The sequence below is a fragment of the Procambarus clarkii genome, chromosome 1 (genome assembly GCF_040958095.1).
Source record: "Procambarus clarkii isolate CNS0578487 chromosome 1, FALCON_Pclarkii_2.0, whole genome shotgun sequence".
Classification (NCBI taxonomy): Eukaryota; Metazoa; Arthropoda; class Malacostraca; order Decapoda; family Cambaridae; genus Procambarus; species Procambarus clarkii.
Genome location: NC_091150.1, coordinates 52,490,511 through 52,501,634, shown reverse-complemented (window position 1 = coordinate 52,501,634; position 11,124 = coordinate 52,490,511).

The following is an 11,124-nucleotide window of genomic DNA, read 5'->3' as shown; positions in this document are numbered from 1 at the left end:
GAGTAAACAAAAAAGCCTCAAATAATGTTTTCTAATATAATAAGGAAGAGAACTATCACAGTTATCATATTGGAACAAAAATGGAATCTATCCAGAAAATCTAGAAAATATCTTTTTTTTAATGTTAGTAAACTCATGTATTTAAGTCTTCCATTTATGGCGATGCAGCGGAAACGATAAATAATGCAGCTAAGTGATAAACAAAAGGAACTACAAGGAACAAAAGGAATGTAGGACCTTATACAACCTACAACAAAAGCCCAGATAACGCAAAGCAAAGTAATTACATACAAAGACCTATTATAACAAGCGAAGATAACTTGCATCAAGACATTATAACTTGTACCACCTACAGCAAGAGTCCAGATAATACAGAGTAATTACATAAGGACCATTAATGATTAACAAAAATGGCCTAAACGATGCAAGTTTAGAAGTGACTACAATCTACGAGGGTTTATACATTCGAACAATACCAGAGGCCACCAATGGCCTCATCCCACCCACCACAGGGTGGGATGTGAAAAACACTTGGCTAACATTGAGAGTAACGGGATAGTGACTTGAGAGAAGCGGACTCAATCAAATGTTTTTCAACAAATCCACCGACATATGTAATGCCAATTGACCCCAATTGATGACATATGATTAGCAAGGTTAACGTGTACAAATATTGGATTGATGTCCAGTTTTTATCACATACTGTACTTGTGTTGGGAAAGGCGCTCAACAAGGAAGATTAATAAGACCAAACCACCATCGCGAACAACAGCACCACCACGGCAGTGATCACCTACAACACTAACACCACGGCTGTCATCTCCACCATCACCACCACCATCACCAACAACACCACTACCACCATCACCAGCACCCCAAAAAACAACATCAAAAGCACCACCACCACTTTAAACCCCGCCACCACCATTAACAACAACAGCAACATTACCACCAACACCACCACAACTACCAACAACAACACCTCAACTACCACAAACAACACAACAACCACCACCAACAAAACCACAACCACCACCACAACCACCACCAACAACACCACAACCACCACCACCAACACCACCACAACCACCACCAACAACACCACAACCACCACCAACACCACCAACAACACCACAACCTCCACCAACACCACCACAACCACCACCAACAACACCACAACCACCACAATCAACACCACCACAACCACCACCACCAACACCACCACAACCACCACCAACAACACCACAACCTCCACCAACCACACCACAACCACCACCAACAACACCACAACCACCACCACCACCAACAACACCACAACCACCACCAACAACACCACAAACTCCACCAACAACACCACAACCACCACCAACAACACCACAACCTCCACCAACACCACCACCAACACCACCACAACCTCCCCCAACAACACCACAACCACCACCACCTACACCACCACATCCACCACCACCAACAACTCCACAACCTCCACCAACAACACCACAACCACCACCAACAACACCACAACCACCACCAACAACACCACAACCACCACCAACAACACCACAACCACCACCACCAACACCACCACAACCACCACCAACAACACCACAACCTCCAGCAACAACACCACAACCACCACCACCAACACCACCACAACCACCACCACCAACAACACCACAACCTCCACCAACAAAACCACAACCACCACCACCAACACCACAACCATCACCAACAACACCACAACCACCACCAACACCACCACAACCACCACCACCAACAACACCACAACCACCACCAACAACACCACAACCACCACCAACAACACCACAACCACCACCACCAACAAAACCACAACCTCCACCAACAACACCACAACCTCCATCAACAACATCACAACCACCACCAAAAACACCACAACCACCACCAACAACACCACAACCACCTCCACCAACAACACCACAACCACCACCAACAACACCACAACCTCCACCAACAACACCACAACCACCAACAACAACACCACCACACCCACCACCACCAACAACACCACAACCACCAGCAACAACACCACAATCTCCACGAACAACACCACAGCCACCACCAACAACACCACAACCTCCACCAACAACACTACAACCACCACCAACAACACCACAACCACCAACAACAACACTACAACCACCACCAACACCACCACAACCACCAAAAACAACACCACAACCACCACCACCAACACCACCACAACCACCACCAACAACACCACAACCTCCACCAACAACACCACAACCACCACCACCAACACCACCACACCCACCACCACCAACAACACCACAACCTCCACCAACAACACCACAACCACCACCAACAACACCACAACCACCACCAACACCACCACAACCACCACCACCAACAACACCACAACCACCACCAACAACACCACAACCACCACCAACAACACCACAACCACCTCCACCAACAACACCACAACCACCACCAACAACACCACAACCACCACCAACATCACCACAACCACCACCACCAACAACACCACAACCTCCACCAACCACACCACAACCACCACCAACAACACCACAACCACCACCACCACCAACAACACCACAACCACCACCAACAACACCACAAACTCCACCAACAACACCACAACCACCACCAACAACACCACAACCTCCACCAACACCACCACCAACACCACCACAACCTCCCCCAACAACACCACAACCACCACCACCTACACCACCACATCCACCACCACCAACAACTCCACAACCTCCACCAACAACACCACAACCACCACCAACAACACCACAACCACCACCAACAACACCACAACCACCACCAACAACACCACAACCACCACCACCAACACCACCACAACCACCACCAACAACACCACAACCTCCAGCAACAACACCACAACCACCACCACCAACACCACCACAACCACCACCACCAACAACACCACAACCTCCACCAACAAAACCACAACCACCACCACCAACACCACAACCATCACCAACAACACCACAACCACCACCAACACCACCACAACCACCACCACCAACAACACCACAACCACCACCAACAACACCACAACCACCACCAACAACACCACAACCACCACCACCAACAAAACCACAACCTCCACCAACAACACCACAACCTCCATCAACAACATCACAACCACCACCAAAAACACCACAACCACCACCAACAACACCACAACCACCTCCACCAACAACACCACAACCACCACCAACAACACCACAACCTCCACCAACAACACCACAACCACCAACAACAACACCACCACACCCACCACCACCAACAACACCACAACCACCAGCAACAACACCACAATCTCCACGAACAACACCACAGCCACCACCAACAACACCACAACCTCCACCAACAACACTACAACCACCACCAACAACACCACAACCACCAACAACAACACTACAACCACCACCAACACCACCACAACCACCAAAAACAACACCACAACCACCACCACCAACACCACCACAACCACCACCAACAACACCACAACCTCCACCAACAACACCACAACCACCACCACCAACACCACCACACCCACCACCACCAACAACACCACAACCTCCACCAACAACACCACAACCACCACCAACAACACCACAACCACCACCAACACCACCACAACCACCACCACCAACAACACCACAACCACCACCAACAACACCACAACCACCACCAACAACACCACAACCACCTCCACCAACAACACCACAACCACCACCAACAACACCACAACCACCACCAACATCACCACAACCACCACCACCAACAACACCACAACCTCCACCAACAACACCACAACCACCACTAATAACACCACAACCCGCACTAACAACACCACAACTACCACCACCAACACCACCACAACCACCACCACCAACAACACCACAACCTCCACCAACAACACCACAACTACCACCAACAACACCACAACTACTACCAACAACACCACAACCACCACCACCAACAACACCACAACCACCACCAACAACACCACAACCACCACCACCACAACACCACAACCTCCACCAACAACACCACAACTACCACCAACAACACCACAACCACCACCACAACTACCACCAACAACACCACAACCATCACCAACAACACTACAATCACCACCAACAACACCACAACCACCAACAACCCCACAACCTCCACCAACACCACCACAACCACCACCTACAACACCACAACCACCACCACCAACAACACCACAACTACCACCAGCAACACCACAACCACCACCAAGAACACCACAACCACCACCAACAACACCACAACCACCACCACCAACACCACCACCAACAACACCACAACTACCACCAGCAACACCACAACCACCACCAACAACACCACAACCACCACCAACAACAACACCACCACCACCACATCTCAAAAATCCCGCCCCCTCTCCGCTTGAATAAAAACAGAACCCGCGGAAGCCGCTTCAAAGTATTGGCTGAACGCCTCGTCGACCCTCAATACCTAATTAAGGAAAATAAGAAAAGGCTCATGTGAAGAAGAGGTGAATTACAGCGAAATTCAAATTTATGCTACCTAGATGGAATACCCGGAGGTACCCGGGTCTCTGTTTGTCTCGCTCTGTCTTTCTCTATGTCTCTTCCTCCCTGCTTCCTCCTATTGCACCTCCCACTCATTTTCTCTTTCTCCCATTTTGCCTCCCTTTCATTCTCTACTCAATCCAGTCAATATCTGAATTCACTACTTTTTAAACTAATACCAAAGTTTATAGACTTGGGGAAGAAGATTTCACATTCTCAAGCATTTTGTCATAGGGGAAGAAGAAGGGCAGAGCCTCGCTGAGTTCCACCGGTGACTCACCGTCACTGCTCTCCCCACAGTATCCTTATTACAGGCCCTGTACTCCTCTTCCTAAGTGGTGAAGTCTGTGCTTAACCCATGTGTGCACCAGCCCATAACACAGGGACCTCACAGCACCTCTGAGGACTCACTAGGCTACTTTCTGTCTCTGGAGAGGCGGAGGTAGAACAGGTGTCAAGGAGTGGCAGGTGTTTACCTCAGATACCTGGTTATCCTGCTTCTCCTGTTAAGTCGAGGTTCTCACCTGCGCCCAGCGTGGAGGAAATAACTTCAGTTCTCATCACAGTATACAATAATCCTCTTGAACATGAGGATACGTTTTCAGATTTCATTTAATTTTTATTCCTGTATTCAGCGGCTAATACCCGACTTATAGGCTTTCATATATATATGACTTGATATAAACGTAATGAAGGTACATATAAACACAGTGTTTAAAACTAACAAAAAAACATTCACTAACAAAAGAGAAATACAAAAATAAACAATAACTCACCTCGGATATCCTCAATCAAACCTGCAATCAACGGCCGCTCTCGACCTCTAATAATACTAACGTTACTCTATTCACACGTATAGTCTCAATGCATCCTACCACATGACTACACACGTATATAATTCTACAATTGCTATTAGTTCTCTTTGGAACGCGTAATCAACAAAAGGGTGAAGAGGAGGGCAGATTACTTAGCTAGGAAACAATATCTCCAGTGGCCTGTAGCTCCCATGTGTCTCCAGCTCACCAGAGTCCCGTCAGCGCATCCTCAACTGTTCCCTGGCATCACACGTATCCCCGTACTTCCTCTTCTTTCCTTGGGTAATGCAGACGTGGCGCTGATCCTTTGGAAGCAGTAGAGGGACATGTCCTGGGGAGCATCAATCGTAGGGTTCATCACTGGATCTTTCCTGACCCTCGTCGCTCCGCGAGATGTACCTTCTCAGGGTAGCCGTATGACAATGCCCAACGCACCGATTCAATGTGATGGATGAAAGTACTACGGTGGCCGACTTCACTAGTTGGATCAGTTTCGATATATGGCGCCGTAAGAGTCTGTACACTATATTCACTCTCTTGATAAGCTAGCTAAAGATATTAATTTCTACTTCATTTGCTAACTCTGTTGGTCACTATAGGATTGGCTAACATCGATATACGATTGTCAACAGCTTCTTCGTCGGCACAGTTAAATAAAACACTCCCTTTCCAGGGTTCGCAGTAAAAATTTCACTGCCTTTCTCACAGCCGAAAATCAAAGGAGCATTTGTTTATTGTGACCCTTGTTGTGTCTCCACCAGCATCTTCAATGGCTACTCCTTGTGGATTACCACACTGGGTCGTAACTATTTCCGACACTCACTTGTCGCGATTGTCACCAGGTTTCGGCAGTCAGTCCATTCGTGTTAAACAACCTTAGGTCCAAATGAGGGCATTTACAACTTCCCGTAGTGAACCCGGTGTGCTGTCGAGTCTCTTGCACTCTTAGCTGTGTCTCATCGCGACAATACGCTCTCCAATCTTCTTCCAAAAGGTCCTGTTGGCGTTTCAGGTGTGGTCAGAGTCCTGTTACCTATCCTCTGGTCTCAACTCGCCTCTCCAAATCCAAATCTGACGAATTCCGCGAGAGCACCCACGGTCACAACCTCCCCATCCTGAGTCTAGCTGAACAGTGAGCAGGACTTCGCTTCCTGGTCTCATCTCGGTGCCTACTGATGATTTTACAGAGTTAGTTAGCTGTTGATACATGCCTAGGTTTGGTTGATGTGTAGTTCCTTGCCACTATCCAGTCGCCTGTTGTGGTCGTATCTGTCGATTATTTAGGTGTGTTGTGTAGCAGGATATACCTGGAGAATGTCTGGTCTCTATATACATGTATATATATCTATATACACATATAGAGACTATATGTTCCTTGATAGGGATAATTGCTGCTTGTGTATTGTTAGGCACCTAAACAATGCTCAAATAATCCTCGTCACCTCATCCTCAGATGTATATCCAGCACCAAGAAACTCGAACCATTCAGTAACCATTCGATCTCTGCCTTTGATAATGTTAACATTATCTTAATGTCAATTTCCCTTGTCAAACTTCTGTCTTGCTCTGATGAAGGCCACTCAGTTGTGAATGCGCTAAAGATTTATTTATCTTTTAATCTGCTCTTTCAACCACCACCTCCAAATAAATTCACTTTTATTTTTCAAAGTGGTTTTTCCGCATACTTGGATCAGTGTTTTCATGATCGTTTTCATGCATATCTATCTATCTATCTATCTATCTATCTATCTATCTATCTATCTATCTATCTATCTATCTATCTATCTATCTATCTTTCTATATATATATATATATATATATATATATATATATATATATATATATATATATATATATATATATATATATATATATATATATATATATATATATATATATATATATATATATATATATATATATATATATATATATCTTTGGACAACACCCACCAGTGGAACTCGAACCCAGAAAGCACAACTACCTTCCAGTAGCTGCCATAACTAGTACGCTTTAACCCACTACACCACTACACAAAGCGTACTAGTTATGGCAGCTACTGGAAGGTAGTTGTGCTTTCTGGGTTCGAGTCCCACTGGTGGGTGTTGTCCAAAGATTGTTAATCTTCACTTGTGGTTTATGCAAGTATAGGCTTATATCTATATATATATATATATATATATATATATATATATATATATATATATATATATATATATATATATATATATATATACTTTAGACTTATAGACTCTATGTATAATGTATATACACTTTAAACTTGTATTGAGATCCTCTATTTACTGCTAGATGAACAAAGGTATTTAGGTGAAAGAAAAAATATACCCAATCATTTCTCTTCCTCCCGGGAATCGAACCCGGAAGCCCCGGTTGTGAGTCAAGAACGAAGCCAACGGTGCCGCGAGACCCTAATCGAGTCCGGAACCACACCTGAAGGCATTGGAATGCATCCCCGCCCCACACACTCTGTCGTGGAAACAGTAGAGGAGAGGAAAGCGATTCCCTCGGCATCTGCACGACACATATCGGGAGGAGACAACAGAGAACAATGGACTCATACTTCAAATACAACACAAATGCAAAGTGTGATGGGACTATAAGACCTTATACTGTAATTTAGGGGACAGCAAGGAGCGACACACTCAAAACACACTGTGTTTTATGCCACAGGAAATAGCAGCAAACGGGCTATTACAGTGTTTTATGACTCGAAGCTAAGAATAACTCCTGAATATATTTAAGTGTGTGTGTGCGTGTGTGTGTGTGTGTGTGTGTGTGTGTGTGTGTGTGTGTGTGTGTGTGTGTGTGTGTGTGTGTGTGTGTGTGTGTGTGTGTGTGTGTGTGTGTGTGTGTGTGTGTGTGGTGTACGCAGGGAAATATGAGAAATAACCCACACATACGAATGTGGAGCTTCATAGCTAATACTCCACCGTACATACACACACATTCGCGGGTCTCGCGGTTGAGTGGATAGCTCTCGGGAGTCGTAGCTCTAAGAAGGGCCCAGGTTCGATTCCCGGCCGAGGCAGAAACAAATGGGCAGAGTTTCTTTCATCGTGATACGTCTGTTCACATTGCAGTAAATAGGTACCTGGGAGTTAGACAGCAGCTACGGGCTGCTTCCTGGAGATGTGTGTGCGTATGTTAGAAATATATATATATAGTAGACATAACAGAGGGAAAATAGATGGGTTAGAAAGGTGGGATCCAAGAGCTAATAGCTCAATTCTGCAGCGTGTTCTTGCGAGTTGTCACGACGTCACGAAAATAATGTACTAAATTGCCTGAACCTAACCTAACAGAGGACACACGAAAAGAACACGTAACAGCCGGGTCTATTTTGCAAGCTGCTGTAGTTTAAAGTACATTATATTTTCAAATTGGGGTTTTATACGTCAAAATGCGATGTTCTATTCGAGAAGGATGGGTTTGCCCCACATGCACACACTAGTGGAAGTGGGAGAAATTATGGGAGATATGATAACGATATACAAGATAATTAGAGGACTTGATAAGTAACTATAGAGTGGACATTAACAGTAAAACGAGTGGACATAATTGGAAACTGGTTACGAAGAGGAGTCACAAAGTATGTCAGAAAGATCTTTTTCAGTCTTCCGAATCTATATAAGTCTTCAGTCTTTTGCAGATATTTTTCCACCTTCCGAGTCGTAAATATGTGGCACGGACTAAATAAGGAAGTTATCGAAGCTAATTCGATACATTTTTATATGTAAATATGACATGAAAAACGAGTAAATAAAGTCACTTCATTGAAACAAATGATGGCCGAAAGGCGGGGCTTAAGGACGAATCTTCGACCTTGCAGGCTCAACTTGGTAAGTACACACACACACACACACACACACACACACACACACACACACACACACACACACACACACACACACACACACACACACACACACACACGCACGCAAACAGAGAGAGCCAGCCATCTCCCATCTGAGTAAAGACAATGAAGATCCGGCAGCAGCAGATGGTCTTGGGGTAAATCCTTCCGCCCTGGCTACACTGAGCTCTTGATCCTCTTAGCCTAAGTTACTCCAACTACACTCTCGCTTACTCAATGTATATAATTGCCAGACCTACCTGGGAGCCCCCTCCCACGGCATACATTAAAGTCCCTCGCTTGATTACAACTGTGTCCGGACATGTCTCCACCGCCTGCTGTGTCAGAGTGTGATGTGAAGAATATATTTACTCTGGTGTATTATTTTCTTTGTAAGTTACTGATGTCAGTGGCTGCTAGAGGCCATAGACATGCACCAGTATACAGTTAATATTCTTATCCCATTCTTGGAGTTAGTGGTCTAAATCTCTCTCTCTCTTCTTATTCATCTTCTTATTCTTATTCTTGATGATAGGTGTAGTTTGCATGAAGAGTTTATCCTCCCGATGACTGCCCGAGTACTAATGCTGGGAGACTCGTCACTGTGGCGCGTTGGTGGTGAGAATGACAAGGTTCGAAGAGTTTGTTTGTTGTCTGTTGCTGTAAATACAGGAGCGGCGAGGCGTGTGTTAAAGTGAGACTGAAATTAAAATTGTGATAAGTTTATTGAGGTGTAAATACACACAAAGAGATGAGGTAGCTCGAGCTATTCTCATCCCGTTCAGTTCGACATGTTCAAATATAGACACGCACATCACAAACAATCGACATATTTGACGCAGTTGTTGGGCGGATTGTTATGTTTATGGCGTCAGCTGATCGTTGGTGCAAAACAACTGCCTCACCTCACAATGGCGAGGCATTTGTTTTGTGTTTAACTGACGATGGCGCGAAGTATGGGCACAGGTCAACTGTGGTGATTTGTTGGTCGACTGGAGTAATTTAGCCAGTACTTCGACTATCTTATATTTGATATGTAATGAGAGGTCACCTCCTCCTAATATATACTCGATGTTCAAGCGTATTTTAAGGTGGATTAAGTACTTGTTTGAGTTTACTCTGGCACTAAATCTAAACCTCTTTCAACTGGTGAATCTAAATACTTCTCAACTGGTGGATCTAGATCTCTCTCAATAGGTGAACCTACTCTGCCATATATATATGCTACCCCACCAGCCTGGTAGCATATATATGTTTTATAAATTACTCATTGATACAGTGTTGCTTCTGAACCTCTGCTTCTAGGTATGAAGCAATTGGGAATATTAGAATGTGTACATCACTCTCCCTCTTGGAACATTAATAGGCATCCACCAGATATTTGTGATTATTCTGGAAAGGGTATTAAATTGATGCATGTTAGTATCGGTGTCATCTGCTTAAGTATACATATTCAACTTGGCTTTCAATTCTAAAGCTTGGTGAAAGGCACAGAGGCACACCCTAAGCTGTAATACAAGTAGCCAGTTGACAAGTTTTGCGTCAATCATGCATACGATTGATTCCTGCGTTGATACCTGTGGTTTCTGTTATTGTCCCTTTTTAAACCTGTTAGGTAATCTTCCATCCAGTTTCGTGGATGCTTCAGCTCCCCCAAGATTGGTAAAGATCCCAAGGTTAACTGTGTGAGCCTATATTATACCACCAACTCCTAATTACCTAGTATAGTTTGTGGGAAAATAGTTTCGAATCATGAGCCATTTGTGTTTCGTGAAAAGTCTACCAAGTT